The following is a 24791-nucleotide window of genomic DNA, read 5'->3' as shown; positions in this document are numbered from 1 at the left end:
GACTGCCATCTCAAGTGTAGGCTTATGGAGAGAAAATGGAGAAAGACCTATGACCCTACTGCCAGAATCCTATACATCCTTCAGAGAAAACAATACCTTTCCGATATAAAAAGGGCAAAAACTGTATTTTTTACTCAAGAAATAGATTCAGCCAATCAGAAACAGCAAACGATTTTCAACATCGTAAAATCCTTCACTCATCCCAAGGCTTTGGCACGTGAAATTCCCCCCTCACAAATTCTCTGCGACCAAATCGCCGACTTCTTCGAGGAGAAAATTCAGAATATCCATAAGGACTTCCCCTCCCCTCCCACTCCAACCCAAGAACCCGACTCAACCACGCCCCTACTTAGTCAATTCACACCAGTCTCCCTACAGCGAATGCAAAAAGCCATTTTGGCTTGTAAATCAGGTGCCCCCACGGACTCTTGCCCCCCAGTCATCCTTCACCACCTCATCGAGGCTGTTAATCCTCTAATTAATGCCATTGTGAATCAATCTCTCCACTCCGGTGTTGTTCCCTCTGACTGGAAGAAGGCCATAGTCAAGCCCCTTATGAAAAAGCAAAATAAACCCCCCACCGATCTGACTAATATGCGCCCAATTTCCCTTCTCCCAGTACTAGGCAAAATTACCGAGCAATTAGTCCATGAGGAACTAAAACACTTTGTGGAAAATTTACATATCTTGCACCCACAGCAATCCGGCTTCCGCCCCGGCCATTCCACAGAAACCGCTCTGATTGAGTTGTCTGACACCATCAAGTTCCTGCAAGATGAGGGCAGGCAGGCTGTCCTCATCTTGCTCGACCTAACCGCGGCCTTCGACACCATCTCTCATGCTATTCTTATCAATAGGATGCGTGAGATTGGTGTCTCGGGCTCCGCGCTTGCTTGGATAATTTCATTTCTGTCCAACCGCTCTCAAACGGTTTCCTTAGGCCCTTATCTTTCCGGCGAACGCCCTATTACCTCAGGTGTGCCTCAGGGTTCCGTCTTGAGCCCTCTCTTTTTTAATGTATACATGGCCCCCCTCCTTACGTTGATTGAGTCACATGGGATTCTAGTGACATCCTATGCTGACGACACTCAACTCGTCGTCACTATTGACAAAAGAATCCCTGACGCTGCCATCAGATTCCAAAACTGCCTGTCAGAAGTCTTCTCCTGGCTCAACCTGAATCATCTGAAATGTAACAGCGCCAAAACCGAAATAATACCCCTCGGTAAAGGTACACTCTTTTCCCCTAAAGAGTGGTGGCCTCATAACTCCGAAGCACCACCTAGCGCGGTTGTGTCAGCCCACAATCTGGGAGTTCAATTCGATGCTTCCCTCAGCTTCGATGAACATGTGCGTATCACCGCAGGGCGCTGCTTCAGCTTAATCAGGCAACTAAAGAAATTCTTTAATTTTTTGCCCATTTCAGCCAGGAAATCAGTCGCGGTTGCGCTCATCCTTTCCCGGCTGGATTATTGTAATGGCCTCCTAGCAGGCATTAAGAAGTCCTCACTAAAAAAATTACAAACTGTTCAACACGCAGCGGCCAGGCTCGTCCTGAAACTCCCCCGTAGGTCTTCGGCCACTGCAGCCCTTAACGCACTCCATTGGCTGCCCCTCCACAAGAGAATCTTGTTTAAGCTTTTAGTCACCGTCTTCAAAGCTAACAAGTGTACGGGTCCAGCTTACCTAATCAAGCGCTTTCAGCGTTATACTCCAACTCGCTGCTTGAGGTCATCAGGCGCTAATTTCATCTCTGAACCCCGAATCAAATTAAAAACAAAGGGTGGAAAGACCTTTTCATTCCTTGCTGTTAGGGCATGGAATCGCCTCCCCCCTAATCTTAGGCATGCCCCCTCAGAAAGCCTTTTCAGGAAATACCTGAAGACATGGATTTACTCTCAATCTGACTCCTCAGTTCTCGCAGCTATCTGATCCATGCTATCCAAGTAGATCTGCTGTGGGCCTAGCGCCAAGATGCTCCCTCCGGAGCGAAAGAAGCGCTTTACAAAAAACCAATAAATATCAAATATCAAATAAGGAATGGCTTTCCCATTCATTCCTATGGGCCTAAAGGCCCATAGGGATGAATGGGGAGTCATTCCTTATTTGCGATTAGCAATTAGCGAATCGCAAATAAGGAAGCGATTTCAAGGGTGCCAGGGTGTCCAAAGGATACCCTGTAGCACCCCTAAAATGGTAATGTACACTGGTGTTGCGCACACACATGTCCAAAGGACATGTGTGTGTGTAACATACAACTTAGAAAAATGCACTAAAGTGCATTTTTCTAAGTTTTCGCTATTCACCACGTAGTCAGACTTCGCGGTAAATAGCTGCCCCAGATTGCGAATTCGCAAATTTAAAATGGTTCATGAATTGCATTTAAGGAATCTCAAATTGAGATTCCTTAAATGCAATTATTCGCAATTTAGCGATTTCTAAAAATGTGATTTTTGCATTTGGGATGATGAATCCCAAATGCAAAAATAGCGCTCGCAAAGGGCCAGATTCTCAGAATCTGGCCCTATGCGAGCCGTTTTGGGCTTCATGAATCTGGCTGATAGTCTTTAGTTTGTTTTGTTAGTCCTGGCCACCAATATCACTGCTTCAATAAAGAAAGAGTCACTGTAATACCTGTATGCGGAGAGCCCAAACCCTGGCGTGCTGTAACAATCAAACCTTGTCTACGATCCATATTTGGTATTATCTATCCCCCACTGCAGGAATCTGAGCATATGGAATGTTGTTTGCATCTAACTTGTATGGGTACTTGAGTGGAAATTTCTTTGGTTCTGCTGGGCTGCCTTTGCATGAAGCAATGACAGCAACCATAATCTCATCATCTATCTTTGTTTTTGAATGAGTTATTGCAGCTACAGAAGCTGTGTGTACAGCTTCCTTTGTGGCTTCATCAGCCAATGAATTCCATTTATCGTGTACGCCATCACGCTGATGACTCAGTGCATGAATCACGCGAGCCCTTGGTAGATCGTTTTTCAACTCAACTACCTTCCCATAGCATTTTATGCTTTATTGTGCCACCTTCTGCGTCTTTGAACCCGTTTTGTTCCCAATGAGGAAAAGGAATCACACACAATTATTGTGGGGAATTCGTGATCCGTATTTACTAGTGCCAGTATTAATGCTTTTAACTCTGCTACCTGCGCCGTGCAGTCTCCTAGAGATTGTGTTTTAGTGCAACTTGAATGGAACTTCCCATTCCGCATGCGACGTTTAACTATTGCACATGCTGGGCTGCATTGCTGCTTCCTCCCTATGGCCGGTTGAGCAGATCCGTCAGTGTAAATTATGTATTCATACTGATCTAGAGGCAATATTTCATTTAGTAGAGGATATTCTTGTTCGTATTGCAGGAATGCTTGTGTTTTTAGATTCGGATCAAATCTGTATTTAACGTCCATTGCAGTAAGAGAATTAGCCCATTGTATCTATTTCGAATGTAAGGCTTGTGCATTCGGAATGCTAGCATTTGTAACAGCTTATAAAGCCAGTACAGGGGCTACAACAATTATGCGTTTACCCTGAGCCAGTGCCCTTTCTCTTGCTACAGCGGTGTGAACTGCTGTCAGGATTTTCTCTGTTGAAGTGAAACGCATTTCTGCGTTTGTGTACAGGTGTGATTTGTATGTGATTGGTATTGTTTCGCCTTCAATAAAGGTTAAGTAGGTGTACCCACATTGACCCGCCATTACATGGATCACCAAGTGGTGTACATTTACGCATGTTTGTAGTGTTTTAAAGCTATCATGTCTTCTTGTTGTGAACGTAGGATGTTTGTGTACTCCTGTGCCCTATGTCTACCTGAGAAGTCAGGTATTATTAAGTCGCAGAAAGGTTTTACTCTTTATGCATAATCCAAAATGTATGTTCTACAAAAATTAAGGAATCCCAGTATTAATTGTAGATTTCTTTTAGATAATAATGGTAATCACCCTGGTCAAGTGCCTTTTTAAGTTATCGTCCATCAGATAAATATCCTCCTCATAGGACAATGCTTCCTCATCAAAATTTTGAAGTAACTCAGTTACCCTTGCTGAAAATACCCCAGACTATTCTTATACCCCTGGGGGAGGCAACACAATTGTAGCTGGGACCCCAACCCTGAGAATGCAGTCAAATACCTGCTTTCAGGTGCCATATTTTGGCAGAAAAATCCATTTGAGATATCAAGTGCAGTTTTGTATTTTTTCCGCACAATGTTATTCAATAATGCGGCACAGTGTGCTTTTTGGACAGCGAATGTCTTTGTACATGTATTTAAATGTCTGTAATCTAAAACTAGTGAATATGAGTTGTCTGATTTTGATATGGGATACAAAGAATTGTTCATTGGTGAGATACATGTCTTAATGACCCCTTGATATTCAAGTTCATCTAAGATCTCCCTGCCCTGTTTTTTAGCTTTTGCTTTATTGGATATCGACTTTGTGCATTTGGTGCATTTGGTGAAACTTTTAACGGGATCATGTGGTGGGTTGAATCTTCATCCCACCCAGCATGATTTTTGTACAATGCTGGAGCTAGGGCAACTGCCCATTCCCCTGCATACGATACAGAAAAGGGGGTGGTGATGAACAGAGTGTCTGAATTAAGCAGACCACTCTTACCCAGTCCAAAGATCAGGGCTTGATCCATCACCGTTATTTATCTCACTGCCCCATCCCAGCTCAGAACCTGGCTATATGCAAATTAGTCTGTACATGGCCCAGTGCATCATGGGAACAGGGCAGACCAAACTACCATTCCCCTGCATATGCATGTTTCAGATGTAAGGGAACGACGTCGGAGAATGCTGGAAAAAGGTAATTTTCTCCCCTAGGGCACTCCATGATGAATGCCGGCGGCCAGTCTTGTTCGGCTAGTAGGATGTCATAACCAGATGACAGGTTCTCCCAAAAGAGACCCTTCACGTTTGTGGGCATGTCCCCCTCCATATGGAGTGGTATTTCATGTAACTTATGTGAGATGCTCACCTTAGTATCTGGTGTTTTCATCGTGATGTAATCATTCAAGTCTACTGTCACCAGAAATTCCATTTGGTTCTTTCAAGCTATTGTTACTTCTGCCGCACTGTCTAGCATTGTCAGAGCCCATTCCCTATTCAGAAGCTGTATCCTCAGAATTATGGGCATATCTGGTCTTCAGGCCGGCAACTTTCATTTTCTTAAACTGAGGTTTTGATTTTGGCTTTTCTTCTTTTTTGGAAGTATAGTCTTGAGCGTGCTGCTCTGGACATTGTACGCTTTTGTTTATGTTCTGACCGTCCTTCTCTCTCTGAGTTTTTTGTTGCGCCCTGAAAGGAACAAGAGAAACATGTATCAGTATCCTGATACCTGTCAGGTTTCCTAATATTATCCCTATTCCTGAGATTATACCTCTTTTGAAAGGGCTCCTATGGAGGAAATCTACCTTGGGATTGCGATCTATTTTCTGTAAAGTTTTGCTGTTTTTATTATCAGTTGAGGTTTTAAAGATTTCCCACCCAAACTGTCTCTGCCTAATTCTGCATACGCCATTTCAATTATTTTGGGAAGTTTGTGTTGTTAATCTAATGGACTGAACTTCCTTAGGAGTCGGTGGGTTGCCACTGACGCTGCTTCCCCTTTAATATTAGCTAGTATTATGGCTGATACCTGGTCATAGTTATTTAATAACTTCATCCCTAAGTTCAGAGCAGGTTCTGCTTTGAACTCATTCTGTATTTGTCTTAATACATCCGGTATCACCGCTAATGAAGGAATACCATGAGTCCTGGTATATGTGGCAGCAAAGAATGTAACCCAAGTGGTAAAATCCTCTGCTTGTGGTGTTACCCCATGGGCAAGCCGATCGTTAGCATTCTGTGTTTTTCAAACAGGGTAGTATTTGGGAATACTGCCTCGAGCTGAGGTATTTTCTGACCTACCCAGAATGGCATTTGTTCGCGTTTTGTGGGCATGTTGCCCATTACTGCATGCAATGTTTGTGGAGTTATTTTAGTTGCTGTGGTCTGAGATTGAATTCCATTTGCAACTGCTGCTGGTTCGACTGTGAAAATCCTCATGACGAATTCTGTCAAGTTTCAGTATATTTCTATTAAATCTTTGTGTTGTATGAGTAAGTCAAACTGTGGCATTGTTTCAATGTCAGGATGAGGTGTGTAGGCTGCTAATATCGGCAATGTTGCCCCGTCTTCTCCCAGCAGGCCTAATCTTACTTTGTTTCTTATATGGGGTAGGGCACCTTTAAAAGAGTATAAGTGTTTCTGGTACATGAGTGGAATCTCTATATCCTCGCAAGGACCATGTTCCACTGGTGCATCTCCATCTGTGTAAGAGTGAAATGTGTGTGTTCTTGCATCTGCTGCTGAGAATGTAACCCACAAATAAAATACCTCTGTTTTGTTTGATTTTTGTGCCTCAATCACGAAAGCCACTACGCCACCCCTAGATGATAAACCATTGTCTAATATTTTCAGGGTGATTGTATGTCTGAATGTTTCTGCAATTGGAATCAAGTTTGTATCTTCTTCTGCTGTGAGGGGCAGATCCACTACTGGGTTATTGTCGCCCTCATTCATTTTTGTACATAAGAATTTTGTTCAGGGGGACTAAGATAAGGTGTTATGCCCAATTTTAAGAACACTATGTCCTTCAAGCTTGATTAACTAGCAGCCAATAAATAGAATATTTTGCCTACTAAGTTGTGGCAGAGTTCGTGCCCACCCACTCCAGATGTCTTTGGCGAGTTGTGAGTAGGGGTCTCTGAGAATTAGCACGACTGAGCTACTGAGATTCTACTGTTAAATAAGTACCCAACCAATGTTGGTGGTGCCATGTTGTGTAGTTCCTATATATCCCTATACAGAATCTGCACGTTTGGATAACATAAATTGTAGGATTGGTGGCAGACTAATTCTGAGCACCGACATTGCGTATGTTAGCCTGTTTGCATTAGCTAGCTCACAGTGCCACTAGTATCTCCTCTTATCGGGGAGAGAATAGTTTCTGGCAATCTTAGAACATGATAACCCTGATCCCCCAGGATGTTGGAAACAATGTACTACCTTTCGCTCTGTCACTGATGCTTACTTATTCTCTCTCAGAGAGTTACACAGAAGAAATAGTTGGGCATGTTACAATAAGTATTTATTGTACAGTTGTTCTTATAGTGTAAATAGATGCGCTGCAGCAAAGGTTAGGCAGTAGCATATATGTATCATCATCAGCACAGTGAAAACAAATGGATTGTACAGTTCTACCATTTTGCAATAATCATAAATGCAGACGTGAATATAAAATGCATGATAAACGAAAACTTACATACTCCTACGATGCCTATCTAGATGTACCTAAGTGTGCCTAGCATGTGAGTGGATGTAAAGCCAAGAATCCCTCTAGGTTTTAGTCAAACCCCATTACCTGAAGTGTGAGAATTTAGGAACCCTTCTTGGTCTCGAGTTGGACACCCCGCAAGGGGTGTTCAGACCACTGTCAGCTGGAGCGTCTGCATACAAGAGCCTCAGTGTCTCTGGTCAGTGTGTCAGCCTGGAAGTTTCGGTTTCCTCTGGCTAACACTAGCAAGAGGTGTTGTATCTATATAGAAAGTGTCTAGGGTTCCTTTGTCCCTTGTTTCTTGTATTAGCCATTGATGGATTTGAGGATGACGTATGAGATGAACCATGTATATAGATATGGGGAGGAAGGTAGTGTAGCCACAGCCTGTTTTCCAAGAACCCTTATGAATATTCATTAATACTGTGTGAGTCTATTGATGGAGTTGTAGGACTCTATTGTTTAGGAGAAACCCTCCTTCTGCACCCAGGACTAGAACTAGGCAAAGGTTCAATCCTAAAAGGCTTGTTACAGTGTAGTGTAGAGGAGGTAATGTAGGTGGAGATATATGATGTTACCAGGGCCGATATTAGGGTAACTATATGGAACATATTACTGGGACCGGATTCAGAGCAACACCCTTCATCAGCCAGGCTAGCTTGAATCCAGTGGTGTGGTGAGCACGGGACCAATGTCTGGGTATACCCTTCTCACTTAGGGCAACATATGCAAAAGAACCAATCGATGTTTCGAATGCTGGACAATGCTAACATTCACCTCCAGTCACAAGGATCTGGGTTTACTCCATCATTCATTTGCTCACCACACCACCCTAGTTTGGACCCAGCCGGCCAGACGTGGACCCTGTGCTCTCCATGCCACTGGAGTCAAGCTATCCTGGCTGATGAGGGGTGAAACCCCGAAACCGGTTCTAGGATGCTTGGTTCCAGTCCGGGGATGACCTGGCCTGGCAGTTCGGGCTGGACTGTTTCCATTGGACACAGGGTCAAGACTGATTTGCATATGGTTGGGTTCAAACTGGAATGGCATGGTGAGCAAAAAAACAATGGATTTAGGCCCAGATCTAGGTACTGGGGTGAATGTATGACATTGTTCTGCATTCTGTCCATCAATTGTTGGTTGTGCATTTGTCACCCAGAGTGGGACGGGTATGCCCAGACGTGGGTCCCGTGCTCTCCATGCCACTGGAGTCAAGCTATCCTGGCTGATGAGGGGTGAAACCTCAAAACCGGTCCTAGGATGCTTGTTTCCAGACTGGGGAGGATCTGGCCTGGCAGTTTGGGATGGACTGTTCCCATTGGGCACAGGGTCAAGACTGATTTGCATATGGCTGGGTTCAAACTGGAATGGCATGGTGAGCCAAACAAATGATAGATTTAGCCCAGATTTCTGTAATGGAGTAAATGTATGACATTGTTCTGCATTCTGTCCATGAATTGTTGTTTTTGCATTTGTCACCCGAGTGGGACGGGTATGCCCAGATGTTGGTCTCGTGCTCTCCATGCCACTGGAGGCAAGCTATCTTGGCTGATGAGGGGTGAAACTCCGAAACCGTTCCTAGGATGCTTGGTTCCAGTCCAGTGAGGACCTGGCCTGGCAGTTAAGGCTGGACTGTTACCAATGGCCACAGGGTCAAGACTGATTTGCAGATGGCTGGATTTAAATTGGAATGACATGGTGAGCAAAAGAAACAATGGATTTAGGTCCAGATCTCAGTACGGGGTGAATGTATGACATTGTTCTGCATTATGTCCATCAATTGTTGTTTTTGCATTTATGAATGGATTGGACACACACCTCTGGCACTTACCTTTGCGTAGCCTCGCTATGCATTGAGGAGGCCTTCAATACTTTAGGGTGGTCCAAACTTATAGGTGCTCTGCACAATGGGGCTAGGGCCCACGTTTCTCTTGTGGATATCAAACAAAACACGCAGAAAGGGCACACCATATATTCAATATTAAATGAAGGAAATCTTAAAGTCCAGCATTATTGTTCCAAAGTGTCACAAGTATGTCAGTGTTTTTCTGAAAATATCATTTATATCATATATGTATAACACGACATAAAATGCATCAAATGCATTTCATCGCAAAGAACCACAGGGACTTCTTCAGGGCTAAATAGAACACTCTAGATCCCATCAGAACCCTTATCCCCCGAAAGCGCTTAATGGCATTCTCCAATTGTTACGTTACCTGTCTATGTTTTAAATAAGCAGTGCTCAGATTCCATGAAGAACTAGTACACCAGTTCCATTTAACGAAGCTCTCCAATAACGAGTCCCTTTGCAAAAGATTATTATGAGAAGTGTTTACACACTGTTTTCAGGGGTTGACATATCACACCAAGAACCAGAAGCGTTCAAATAAGGTTATCGACCTAGCACTAGTGCTGGCTAAACACTGTATAGATCTGTCCTGGAAATCGCCCAATGCCTTCCACTGGAGCTCTGGCTCAAAGACTTAAAGATGGGCATCTTGGCTGAGTTGGATGCACTATGCATCTTTAGACCAAATGTCAGGACTTCTACATCACCAGTCAACTGGGAGGGCCACTTCACTGCAGTTGAAGCCAATTCAAATGAATGCTGCCTTGAACACTTGGAGTTCCCTCTAGACATCTAGAACACCCCTGTAGCCTTGCACATGCGCCTATCCTTCATTTAGATTATCTCCCCCTCTCTCCCCATATGACATGTGTAAGTGTACAAACTCATTAATTCTTCACAGAGCACTTCCAACCGCAACAGATGTCCCCTGTTTCCAACGTAGCATCACAGCAGCACCCAAGCCATCATAGATTGTTAGTTTGCTCATCAGTTCCTTTGCATGGTTGGCAAATGTTTTATAGATGATCTTTTTTTGTGCTAGGTTCCTGACCCCCTTGGGTGTAATGACGAAGAATACTGCAATTTGTTATCTCAACTGTTGAATGGTTTGGTTTTACTGTTCACTTTGATGATTTCACACCTCACAGCCTCTTTTAGCAAGTTTTAAATTGATGTGATGAAACCCAATAGAGATATATTCAAAATAAATAAATAAAGTGCTACATAAGTGTCTGGCACAATAGGTGCTGCAGGCCCACTGGTAGCATTTAATTTAGAGGCCTGGGTATATGGCATACAACTCTTCAAGGGACTTATGAGTAAATTAAATATGACAATTTGGTATGATCCAATCTAACCATGTTTTAGGGGCGTGAGCACGACTACTTTAGCACTGGTTAGCAGTGGTAAAGTGCACATAGTCCGATGGCCAAAAAATGTGTGCAGCGAAAATGGAGGGGTTGATGCAAAAAGGGGGAAGACCACTCTAGGTGTGGCAGATCCAACATCTGCCTAAAGATAGATTGCTCCTCCCACTCTTAATTAATCTGATACTGTTCATTTAGAAATAGAATGGGGTACAAATAGACTCCAGTTTAAATACTTCAAACAAAATGGCTCCTCTTAAAGAGTGCATTCTAGCCCTGTAGTATTTAATAAACCTCCTTTGTTGCTTGCATAAGCTAAAATAAGCGCAAATTAAGATCCAGCAACCAAAACCTTCTAGCCCCATGTAAGATTAACAAAGCCAGAATGGGAGGGCGGGCTTTTTCATATCTGGCCCCCTTCCATTGGAACATCCTACCGTAAGAAATGTGGGCTGTACATTTTTTTTTTTTTTTTTTAAACCTTTATTTGTATAGAAAGGATATACAAAGCTGGGCCTACAACCAAACTGGCCGGCCACGATACGAGAAAGCAGTCAAGAAATCCAGAATGAAAGGTACAGAATCAATCATAAAGGAGCGCGTTCAATACAATCTTAAAAAGGGGGAGGAAAGAGGACCTAGACGGCCAGCAAACAGGAGCAAAGAAGGTTAATTTTATAACGTAGCAATAAGGAGTACGACAGGCTCAGCGACAACATAGAGGAATCCGGATTCCCAAAACAAATCATTGGCAACAATAAGGCTAAAGGGCAGCAATGCAGGAGTATCAGCACTGTATACATCAGTATAAAAACAGGTGCGGTGAACACAAATCAATATGCAATTACTAACAACTTTGCACACCCACCACCCAGTAGCACATTGGAAATAGAACAAAGGGGCCGGAATAGCGACATCACCAAGACAGACCCGTCATACTAACCTTAGGAGAGAAGGAAAAAAGGGGGGGGAGGGGAGAAGAAAGAAGAGAGGGAAAGGAAAACACAGACTGAAAGAGAAGAATGCCTCGCCGAAACAAGCGCCCCGTAGCGAGGAACACATAAAAGAACAGAAATATTAGCAACGAGGAGGGCATGGGAGTCGCAATGGAAAGCAGCAGAACTATGAAAAGAAGAACAGCGACGTTACAGACCCCACCCCAACAATACCACGGAAGGCAAGGACAGACGCGGCACTCCAATAAAGAGACACAAAAGGGCCATAGAACTGAAGAAAATAAAACATCAAAGAAGACCCAACCCACCCATCCCACCCAGCACCCCTGCAGAAGGCTACGGCCTACCCTCCAAACAGCGCGCCTGTCGCCCTAAACCAGAACCCGAAATGTAGTAGAGACAAGAGAGAAGAGGAATAAAGAGACAAAAAGAAGAACATGAAAACAAAAGTAATAAATGGGAGGGAGGAGCAAGAGAGCAGAAACAAATACGGTCGGCCACAGCCCTCCGCCCAACCATACAATCATATTACGTGTGAACCAGAACGACACGACTTCGAGCGCCATAGAATTTACAGGGGGGTCTCTCACGGCACTATGAATATGAGCAACTGCGCCACGAATCCGTACACCAATAATCCACCGGGAGTCGTGCATCTCATCCCAGTCCTTTCCTAACCACAATTACCACCCATCACATGACAGTGTGAAGTGAGCAACACGATGCGAGGCAAGCACACAAATGAAAATAATTACGATAAAGACATAGGCCAGGGAGGTCAATCGGCAGGCAAGTGAACAAAAGATCAAAGAGGCAGTTCAAATGTCTCAGTAATAGCAACAAGGGCAGTAAAAGACAGGAGTTCAGTCTCGCCATTCGAAGAAGCGGGGGTTTCCCAGCAAAATAGAAACACGACCTCACCAAGGCAAAAACACGCTGCAGTTCGCCATTTTTCTCAGGCACCTGGGGAGGATCGGGCCCCCGCACGACATCCAAGTCCCCAAACTCCAAACATCGAAGAGCAGGAGGTTCCAAAGCCACCGGCCTGCAGACCCGTCGATGAACAGCGGCAGCACCCCTCGTAGCGACCGAGGGGGGCGAGGCAGTGGCATCACTGAGACAAGAGGGGACCATGAAGAAGCGTCTACCCAAGATGGCGGCGGACCGCAACGAGTCTCCAGGAGCACCGGGGGCCAAGGCCGCGTGCCAGGATCACAGGGCATCAAGAACGTCTCCAATCGCAGGCTCGTTCACACATGGCCATGTCCCCGTGCAGTCCAGTAACCCAAGACCGCCATCACGAGGAAATCCACAGCCCAAGACGTCGGCAGCCATTTTGTAAGTTCAGCCTCTTCACCCCCCACCGCGACTCCCGGGACAGTTCACAAATGCGGGCCTTTACAGATATCCAGGGGGTCCCAGCAATGGCTGCCTTGGTGCAGAAAGGAGAGCCGCCCAAGGCGGGGGGTCGCCCGTATTATCGCTGGCGCTCCTTACAGACAGAGCGCGAGGGTCCAGGGTCGATGGACGGAGCAGCGGCGGGGGGATCCCTTCACACGATCAATCCACGGAGCACCGCGCCCCGCACCAGCCTCACGGCCGCCAAGGCAGGCCCGGATCAGGGTCACCGGGATGTTCACACAACGGCTCTCGCCAGTGGCTCAGTCTCTCTCGGCCGGGGCCGACGGTCACCACAATGCCAGGCCGGATCCAATAGGCGAGGCCCCGGTTTCAGCACCACGAAGGCCCGGGTCCCCTCGGGGGGCACAACTTCGGAACCGCAGCAGGCCGGAGCCCCCAGTTCAAATGGTGAGTAAGAACGAAATGTTGCGTATCTATTTCTTCCAAAGTATGTCGTCTCTGGGCAGGATATGCAGCAGGATATGCGAGTCAGGCCAGAGGGCTGACGGAGCCGAGCTACAAGGCGACCATTACGCTCGCGAGCTTGGCTCCTCCCCCATCGGGCTGTACATTTTTGGTTCATTTCAAAAAGAGTCTAAAGACATGGGTGTTTTAGGGGCCTGTTTTTTTCCCAACTGCTGGGCGCCGAGAGATCCCCCTGGGGATGATTTGCTGTGCCATACAAATGTTAAATAATAACAATAATAAGAATAATAAAACAACTACTGTAGAGACAGCAATTCAACTGTTTTGTATTCTTAGCAAATTGTGTGCAGTACCAAAATAGGTAAAGTCGTTTTTTTTATAGTTTACATAACGCTCCGTCAAGTTTGTTCTAAACAGATCTACAGAATGCTGGTGCATCATTCAGCTTCATGGTATTAACATTTACATAAAAAACTGGAGTAAGTGTAAAATATTTATTGGGGCTGGACCAAGTGTACAACCTCCATAAATGATAAATTGTCTGTACACCACATATAACTGAGACTTCGTTGACTATTCCTTCCATGTGTAATTTGCAACATAGATTTAAATCCCAAATTAACATACTTTGAGTTCTTTTCAGTCTTAGGGCCTGTTTAGGATGTCAGTGGGACCACCACTGACAGGCTGTCAGTGGTGGTCCCATTGAAAGACAGCCATTCAGTATTACTGCTGCATGAGGGATCCATGAAAGACCTAAGATGACTAATAAAAACACCTTCACAGACATACTTTACCTTGGAATGGCAAACACTGTTATGTTTAGTTCATCATATTCATACCTTATCTTATACTCTTTTATGGTCTGCAGCCAAGGCTGTAGACTGCTTCCATTGCATTGGTGACCTAGACCACGACAGGTGATCCACTGATAAATATGAATTGGCGCATGCCTTACCTTCTCCCACCATGGTATTAGGTCAAACTATTGAGTTGTAAATATCGGCAAAAATATATATCAGGAAAAAAAATCATGGTACCAAAATATTGTGATTGCGAACTATCGTTGTCAAGAATATAGGGGCATATTATCAACACAGGCGATAAAATTATCGCTGCTTTTATCGGCAGAAAACTGCCGCTAAAGCTGCTTTTGCGGCAGAAAACTGCCGCTAAAGCTGCTTTTGCGGCAGTTTTCTGCCGATAAAAGCAGCGATAATTTTATCGCCTGTGTTGATAATATGCCCCATAGTTTTTTCAAGTAAGTAATATAGTTACAATTATTGTTGGTGTAAATATTGTTTTCAATATTATAGTTGGAAAGAGTATTGTTTAATTAATTTAATGTGTTCTAGTGTATATATTACTTTTATGTGATAATATTGTTTGTATAATTGTTATTAACTTATTTTTTAAATATGGTTTCTAATTTTAAGTAATTTAGAACTTTTAACGTGATTGTAATAGTAATTTATAATGTCATAGAAAGGTTGTTGGGTTTGTAGGGGAATAGGTCAGGAAGTTAATAAAGAAATAATTGATTATCAATTAATATTTTTTAAGTATGTGATTGATGTTTATTAGGTACATTATGTATTATTGGCTCATCTACAATATGAAACATTCATGGACAGAATCATTCCTCTCACAGCCAAAACATTGTACTTTTGTCTGAGGATTGGTGCTCTTCCTTTAAATACGTTGACTCCTAAATGGTCAATGAAAGAAGGTGTGGCAGGGGAATGTCCTTTCTGCCCGGCGAGTCAGGAAACTGTGATCCACTTCATATTTTTCGGCACCACGCCAAAAGTTGATTATTCTAATCTGCTGATACATAGGTGTAGCCCACTGTTTATGAGCACTGCGCATCCTTAGCAATGGGGCACACGAACCAATAGTTTTTGCAACCTCGAGATTTTTAAATTTAGCTTGATCTCTAAGAATGTGTAGCATTAAATTGACAACCCATCTTTATACCATATCCTTTCAGGGGGCAAACTATGAAATGATCATACAACAAACATATGAGTATTTGCGCTTGTACCACCTGTATAATTGCAGGATGACTACCTCTCTTTTTCTATGACACTTTAGGGTAGGGTATTACAAAATAGAAGTTGGCGATTGGTATATAATTTTCTAAATTACTGCACTAGACGGCTAAAAATATGGTTTGGCTTAGGACAAGTCATGGAGTCTGGTAATGTGACCTTGTGTGGGTAGACAAGTTATAATGATGTGGTATGGGAGCACCTGTCCATCTAAACACCTGAGCATCCTAAGGTAATTACATGCTGACAAGATGTGACTGATTTTTTCTCTCATTTAATAAACACATCTGTTTAAGAAAGTTTATATATACTTCATCACACAGGTTAGTAGCTGGGATGGTTTGCACAAACGAACTTATTTTTTAATCATATTCATTATGGAACAGGGTATTTTATGGGGTCCCTCATATTACTTGCAATGTATATTAACTGTTTACGTCTGATGTATAATAGTTTCTTGGCATTGTATTTATATCATGTTTCTATTCACTATTATTTTATTGTACTCTTATGTGTACTTCTATGGTTAATAGGCTTAACCGAATAAAGCTATCTATCTATCTATCTATCTATCTATCTATCTATCTATCTATCTATCTATCTATCTATCTATCTATCTATCAATCTATCTATCTATCATTGAGCTAATATACTTATATTTTAGGTGCGCATTGCTACGTTTGTAGGGGTATAGGGTGGGAATTATTTGAGTAATAATTAATTAACAATTAATTAATAATTCATGAATACTTATTTAATTGATTATTAATCATGTACATTATGTATTACTGATTTACTTTACTTATATTTTAGTTGTAGGTTGCTAGATTTGTAGGAGTACGTGGTGGGAAGTTAATTACGTATATGTTAGACGGCCATTATTTGCCAAATTAATTAATTATGACATTGTTTAATACATTTTGTAAATTAGATAATTGTTGTTTATTTATTTTTCGTTTTTATATAGTCAGTAAAACAACTTTATTCGGTTTACAGCTGTAAAACCATAAAAGGTCATATCCATACTAATATTATAAAGAGAGAGCTCAAACCTTTGAGGCGGGTAATCTCAGTAACCACAGCACCAATCACAACACCCAATACAGCGTTGGAAAGGGTAGTTGCAGCAGAAGGACATAGGCTATGCAGACGGCCACCATATATATATTTTTTTGCAGAGTTTTATATAGCGCGAACTTGACCTGAACTGAATCAGGTATCAGAGCGCTTTACATAGCACCAGTTACGTTACATGAGGACACACATTCATTTTTGTAGGCACGGGGAGATTAAGTGATTTGCCCAGACTCACAGGATGTTTGGCGCCGTTACCAAGACTCAAACCCAGATCCCCAGGTCCGAGGCCGAGCGCCTTAGCCGTTAGGCCAACTCCTCTATACATTTAAAAGGTAAAAGAACCGTGCCAGCAAAGTAGTCCCTTGTGGGCGTGTCTGCATTGTGTTGTGGGCGTGGGCTGGGGGCGTGACTAACGCTGGGGGCGTGTGGTACGGCTATCACATCGTGGGCTGTGGACATGTGCTGGGGGCTTGACAAACGCTGGGGGCGTAACAAACTCTGGGGGCGCGTGTCCGCCCTTCATGCCATGTGAGTCGTACATACAAGCGCCAATTACATTGCTGCGCAGCATCAAGGGGCACGCTGGGGGCGCAAGAAACGCTGGGGGCGTGTGTTCGGCCTTCATGCCATGTGAACGCAATTGCGCCGCATCAAGGGGCACGCTGGGGGCATGTGCTACGTTCCGCCCTTCAAGCCATGTGGGTCGTACAATAATCAGAAGATCGTCTGCTGTGGCCGTGTGCTGAGGGCGTGACAAACGCGTTCACCTGGAGGCCTGGTAAGTAACGTTACTGCAGCCTCTCCTGCGCGCTGTTACTGAACTCTCTCATTCAACGAAATTACACGCGCCTGCTACCATCAGCCAGGGCTCTAGCCGGGCTCAGGCGGCGGATGAGTACACTAATTACACGCGCCTGATAACATCAACCAGGGCTGCAGCTGGGCCTCAAGCGGGGGAACACGCGCCTGCTAATATCAAAGAGGCCTGCATCTGGGCCTCAAGCGGGGGAACACGCAAATGAGCGTGTCTGCGGGGACAATTACTGCAGCCTCTCCTACTCGCTCTCACTCAACTCTCTCATTAAACAGATTTACCCGCAGCTGATAACTCTCTCAATCAACGACATTACACGCGCTTGCTAACATCAACCAGGGCTGCAGCTGGGCCTTCTCCGTCCCTCTTCTAATGAAACAACATTTTTTGTCTACCGCGAGATTTTAAAATAAATTGCCCTTGCCAAATACACACATTACACACATTTTATTTCATACACAGACAACGTCGGGACGGGCTGCTAGTGAACATATAAAAACAACAATGATAAAATTCATGAAACCATTTGTCCAATTTATTACATGCAGAAGGTTAGATCATAAAAAAATATCCATTTAAATCCGAACAATAATAAAATCAGTGGTAAAAATGGACCTAACGATAAATAAATAAAGCCCATTTATTATGTCACCGGCTGGGGCCTAGGTTGATAAAAGCACTTCACAATACTGCCCTATAGTCAAATGATACCCAGTGTTTTACTACTAATTTAAGAAAATTAAGAACAAAGAAGACAAAGTCTTAAGTTAGCAGTTGTAAGTAAATCAGGGCTGGGCGAGCCAGCCTAAAATTTAATCTCCTTAAAACAGGGACTATTAGTTTCCTCCGGGAAATTGCATAGAAATGGCAGAAGAATATAAAATGAAGCAAGTCCTGCAGAGATTCACCGTCGCAGCAGCAGGATGTTAAAATCTCTCCTCTATGGCAACCCCCGGGGAAAGCTAATAAGAGATGGAAGAAACTCAGGCAAAACCTAGTCAACAGAAAAAGGTTGTATGTGCTGAAAGAACCTAATAGATAGCGCTCTGTAGTTGATGATGTTTTCAGGGTTATAAAGTTTTGCATGCTAGGTTTCTTAAATTCATGCTCTTCCCTCTCTAATTTCAATAGGCTTCTGTAGGAATCCCTGACCAAAACCAGATCCTTTTTAAATGCTATTTCTGGATTACTGTATAGATCTGGTCTGCCCAGTCTGTCAAAACTGGACCTTATTTATCTTAACCATGATATATGATGTAAGTGATCCAGCAACATGCACTCTTTCAATATCCTCTGGGTCAGCGACAGATCCTCATTATGCCACGTTTTCAACCAGAAGATTAGCGGGCATAAGGCCAAAGTGTCACTCAAGTAGGGGACACCCAGTTCTTCCTGCACAATCATGTTTGAGGTCATAATTGAGACACCTAATAAATGCTTCAATAACCTGTTCTCGGCCACTTGCAGATCATCCATAGCCACGTGCCCCCATATTTTGCTTCCATAAGCAGCCAACATGACACATTTGGCCTGATATATTTGTAGCAATGCCGCTATAGGTCTTTTACCTAATTTTAGAGCAAAATCAAAAACTGTGGTATTAGCTTGTATGAACTCACCCCTCTTTCACTGCTTTAATGGACCCCAGTTCTGATGATCATCAAGTATTACTCCCAGGTATGAAAAAAACCGGGGACCATCACTGTACCTACCCTAAACTGAGGGTGCTTTTTTATGCGGGTGCCTATCTGCATCACAAAGGATTTTGAATCATTAATGGATAGGTCGGTGTCAGTCATGTAAGGGGAAAAGGAGTCAAGTAGGGTTTGCAACCCCCTGGTGGTCCTTCTTATAAGGACCGCTTCATCTGCGTATAATAAAACTGGGAGTCCCGGCGACCAACTTGTGGAAAAATAAACCATGGTGTCTTGTGGAAGAGGTGTGGCGCAGTGGCTAGGGTGCCTGACTCCGGACTACGGTGTTCACGGTTTGATCCCCAGCGCTGGCAGCAGGTTAGCCCAGCACCATGTGACTCTGGGTAATAGCACGCTTAATCTTCCCGAGGGCCCTCAGCGCCGGGACACCACTTCGGAGGCAGCTGTGCGCTTTACAAATACTGGTATTTCATTTTTATTTCATATTTGTAATGCGGTGTCTAGATCTTTAATAAATAAATGAAAACAAAAAAGGGGCCAGAATGAAACCCTGCCTTGCACCTCGCTTTATATCCGCAGGGCAGATCCTGGGAAAATCTGACCTGTGACCTTGCTGCTTGAGAAAGACTTTCTAGGAAAGAAAAGATGTTGTCATCTACCTCGATAGCAAGCATGGATTGCCAGAGTTTACACCTATTCATGCGGTCAAACGCGGAAGACAAATCCATAAATGCTAGATAGCTAGTACCAGAGCGTGCAACAGTATCCTTGTTTACAATCATGGACAGGTTAAGGCATCGGGCCACAGTTGATCTTCCATGACAAAACACGTACTAGATATCTGATAAGATGCCGTGCTCTTCTGTCCAGGTTGGCAACTTTTCCAGAAGCACGCGACCCAACACCTTGACCACCGAATCCAAAAAGGAGGTGGGCCTGCAGCAATGGGTGCCATCACGGTTGCCCTTTTTAAACAATGGCACTATTGTTGAGGTTGCCCAAGACTCTGGGCAACGGAATCTTGCCGCTGCATTCAAAACTGCAGCAAGGACGGGAGCCCAAACTGTTGGGTTTGATTTATAAAGGTCTGCTGGAATACCATCTGGTCCCGGGGCTTTGTTACTGGATAATCCCATAATACCTTCTTTGACCTCAAGGCAGCTAAAAAACAAACAAAACCAAGTTCGCCACCACCCTGGGTAGTGAGGAGGTTAACTCAGGGGGCCACTCAACTATAGCTTCGTAATGGCGTACCAACTCTTCCTCTGTTATATTATCAGCTACCACTCTCCCGTCCTCAGAATTTAAGAAATTACTATTAATTCTATTCCAAAATCTCAAACTATCCTTTACAGTGCTTGCGTCGATGAGGTCACTCCATATTTCTTTCTGTTAACGTTGTTTTTCGTCTTACAAGTTCTAACATGTATTCCCTACGGCAAGATTTAACCTGTGTAGGGTCCCTGGGGTATTTGCTAAGTGCCTCCCGCAGCTTCCTAGCCGCCATTGAGCAGAGGGAGTCAAACCATCTAGGGGGTTGGCTGACAGGTGACCTCGCTGGGGCGATTAAGAACGTACTTATTTTATCTGAGATGGTGTTAAAGGCGCCTATGACTTCCTTCAGCGCCAAGGCTGCGAAGCAGCACTTGGCCAACTCATTGGCTCATGAAGACGTCAAATATTCATAGAATATATCTGGAACTACCTGAGACCATTTTAGCTGCCTCCCACCATCCATTGGTCTCACTGACCGCCTTGTGCGGCCCCCCTCCTAAGTAACATATAGGGTTCCTGAAATGGTACACTTAAAAATGCTTGCTTGTATCGCAAATCCCACAAATAGCTCAAATATGGGCGAGGATACCAGGATAAAATCTATAAATGACCCAGCACCCCTGCCTTTAAACGAAGGGATGACCACTTTACTGCGTGGGTCAGATAAACTCATGGGGGACACCAAGTTGAACTCATTGAGGAGTTCATTCAGTGTCTTCCCCTGAGTAGAGTGTTCAAAGTGAATACCCTGAACACAGGGACACCCTACCTCAAATACCGAAGCTAACCTAGGGTCACCACATGTGTGAATATTAAAGTCCCCGTAAATCACAAGGTCTCCAAAGGTCATGTACACATGTTCCCTTATGAAACAGCCTAATAGAGTTATATTACCTACTTCAATATTACATGATAGTTATAAAAATGTATGAGGCCCAACTTATTAGATCCCCTGTAAAATACCAATGCCTGTTTGCAAGGATTCTTCTTGGGTCACAACCTTTAAACCACATTCGATTGCTAAGGAGATGTAAAGTGTCAAGCCACCCATTGGTCTTCCCCCTTGTGATGAAATAGCCGAGACTGAAAATGATTTTTTTAGCCCTCCAGTGGTGTGATGCTTCCTGTTAGCCAGGTCTCTTGTAAACAAATTACACTAAATTGTTTAACATAACCAATTCATAACGGGTCAGTAAACTTGCTAGCAAGTCCGGCAATGTTCCAGGATATAACATTTCTTTTAATAGCGTCTGTTGTCCCGATACTTGAACGTTGGATTCCCCACAAATTAGCTGGATTAAATCGCTAAGGGAATCGTGGCCATTCATTTTTATATATATTTTATTGGTAATTATGAATGTATATTTAAAGTATAATTGATCAATAAATGTGTACATTTTGTACAAATTTTATATTTTAGCTATAATTTAGGTGTGAGCTGCTGGGCATGTAGGGTTGTAAGGTGGGAATTTAATTAACAAATAATTAGTTATTAATGAATTGTAATTATCCAGATGTGGGTACCTTGCTTAGCACACAACCACTCTTAGGATGCTTGTTTTCTGGTCCAGGGAGGACCTGGCTTGGCAATTTGGGCTTGATTGATCTTATGGGGAGCAGGGTCAAGTCTGCTTTGCATGTGTCCAAACTGGAGTGGCGTGGCAAACAAAATAAGGATGGATTAAACCCAGATCTGTGATTGGGGGTTGTTAGAGCTGGGATCCCTGGTTGGCTGAGGTAGGTACCTTAGGCCAAGTAGAGACTCGCGTTCCAATGTCAAGGAAAAGAAGGCCAGCTTCTGAGATAGCCCTGCTTACCCCCCTCGGTAGCTTGGCACTAGCAGCCAGGCTTATCTTCAAGGCAAATGTTTAAAGTATTTGCAACCACGCTCAGAACAACCCAATGATGACACCACAAATAGACTCCACACGAGTTTTATAAAAACAAGTATAAACTTTATATAAAAAGATATACGATAAGACAACACAATATAAATCCAACATATGTGTCTGTGCACTATTTTTCCTGCTGCCCTGAGCAAATACTTTTATCTTACTACAGCAGCACAAGAGAAAACAATGAAGGCAGTCCTAAAAAACATCTTTTTGGAATCAGAGAACCCGACCCTCGCCGCGGCCACTGATCTCCTTAATTTAGCCCCAGAGAACTGGGACCCTGAGCTAATCAATTACTCATTCATCAAAAGCACAATCAAAAAACAAGTCCGTATTTGCTCTCGTGCCTCGGACTTGAAATCGCTGGCCAAAAGAGGCTTCCACGAGTCCCAAAGTCTCCCACAAACAGTGCATAACTCTAAACACCACCTCACGCAGGCTGTGGGCCGTGCAGCCTTACATAGGATTTTAGCATTCAGATTACACCCCCTGCCACTCAAAGAAATATACACCACCGAGCCTAGAGGAAAAGCGATCAAGGAATGCCGGCTCTGTGAATACAAACGCGAGTCCTTGGCTCACCTCCTATTTTCCTGCCCGGCTCTGCGCGCAGCTCGCAGCCTTTATCTCAGGCCCATCCTTCTACTATCGGGCACGCGCACTGCAAAGGAGGCAGTCCATCTACTCTACACACTGAACACAGTAAAACAGATGGCCAAGTTTGGTAAATTCATCCAACAGACCCGTACGAAGTTGACGGCCATCTCGGGCTAAATGACCAGAGAACTAGATAACGCACGTTGGGCCGAAAGGCTACAGACATTACTCTTCTCAGAACCCAAGTATCCTGATCTTAATTATACAGACTTTCTTTTAATATGATGATTCTTTTAACTTTTGTATTCTGTTTTTAATGTAATGGTTTTGAGTAACCAAGCAATAAATTATTCATTCATTCATTCATTCACTATTTTTCCTGGCCGGTTGTGAGGCCAGCCAGCCCTTGTAAGTTCTGGCAGTATTATTGATCACTTTTAAACATTGTCCTGTAATCCTAATGTCATGTTATACGGTCCGTAAAGCTAGAATCAGGCACTTTTGCAATGTAAAAATAATGTAAGGCGTAACGCAGCAATCAGATACTCAGCAATGTAAAAAGAATGCAATGCGTAACGCAACAATCAGGCACTGTGCAAGGTAAGAATAATGCAATGCGTAATACAACCAGCAGGTACGTTGTTATACAAAAATAAGGCATTGCGTAACACACTAATCAGGTGATTCCTTATGCAGGAATAATGCATGGCGCAATACGTTTAATCAGGTAGTTTGTTATGCAAAAACAATGCAATGCGCCATATGACAATCAGGTAGTTTAATATGCAGAAACAATGCCATGCGTCATACACTAATCAGGTAATTCATTATGCAGAAATATTGCAAGGAGTAATACTCTAATCAGGTACTCCGTTATGCAGAAATGATGCAATGTGTAATATGACAGTCAGGTACTCTGTTATGCAGAAATGGAATAATGTGTAATACACTCAGGGACCAATCACCGTGCCTTAGGCGGTCTCTCCACCTCTCCTTCTGACTTGCAGTCAGCCTCTCAACAGTTGCCCCCAACACAGGTAAAATGTAGTCAAAAGTGCAACTCCACTCTCCGGCCCTTGTACTGCCACTCCCTTGGCAATACGGGCCGTGATACGAGCCGAAGCAGAGGCTCACGCTGCCCCAGGAGTCGACACATGTTACCTGGGTGGCACAAACTCACTCTCCTCTCCTCGTACAGCAGCTGGGCCTCCAATGCAATCTTTGTGAATTGGCAATGGCGGGCTCAGCTCCTCCGAGGCTGCCAGTCCGGGCCACTACAGTCATGAAGATCTCAGGCTGCCACAAGGCATACGCACACAGGGTCACTGAGACTTGTCGGGTGCACGATAACTGGGCACTCCACATGAAAGTCTCAGACTGCATGAAGATCATGCGCACAGTGTCGCTGAGACTCACTTTACCTCCGGTACACACGATAACAAAGCAAATCCTCACAAAGGTCTCAAGGTGCACAACGCACCCGCACACAGCGTTGGTGAGACTCACTTGGATTCTGGTGCACACGATAAGAAGGCAAATCCTCACAAATTTCTCCCGATGCACAACACACATGCACACAGCGTCGATGAGGCTCACTTGGATTCTGGTGCACACAATCACTGGCCAATCCTTACAAAGGGGTTCGGGCTGCACAAAGCGCACGCACACAGCATCGCTGATCCTTGCTTGGATTCCAGGTGCCCACGATCACAGGGCATGCCTTACAAGGGTCTCAGGATGCAACAAGCACACACACACAGTGCCCCTGAGACTCTCATGGAAACCTTTGTATTCCTGTGTTTCCACAATAGGGAGCCAGCTCGCCTCTGGCCCTTGGGGATAAGTTACTTGAGGACACAGCACACAGTAAAGTCCTTTCAAGTACGGGGATACAACGCACAGCAAAGTCCCTTTAGCCTTTCCTTGGTTAAAACAGCAAACTGCAGGCCAGCCCCAGAACACACAGCAAGGGTCAGTCCTATCCTTCAGTCTCTTCCGTTGTTTCTTTTTTGGCAAAGGCCCTCTCGACCACGAAGTAGCTCCAGTCTTGTTAACACTTGATCAAGCCATTCTCAAATGTTCAGGGGCCTC

The sequence above is a fragment of the Lissotriton helveticus genome, chromosome 7 (genome assembly GCF_964261635.1).
Source record: "Lissotriton helveticus chromosome 7, aLisHel1.1, whole genome shotgun sequence".
NCBI lineage: Eukaryota > Metazoa > Chordata > Amphibia > Caudata > Salamandridae > Lissotriton > Lissotriton helveticus.
The sequence above is the reverse complement of the archived record's forward strand: the minus strand, read 5'-3'. Positions refer to the sequence as shown.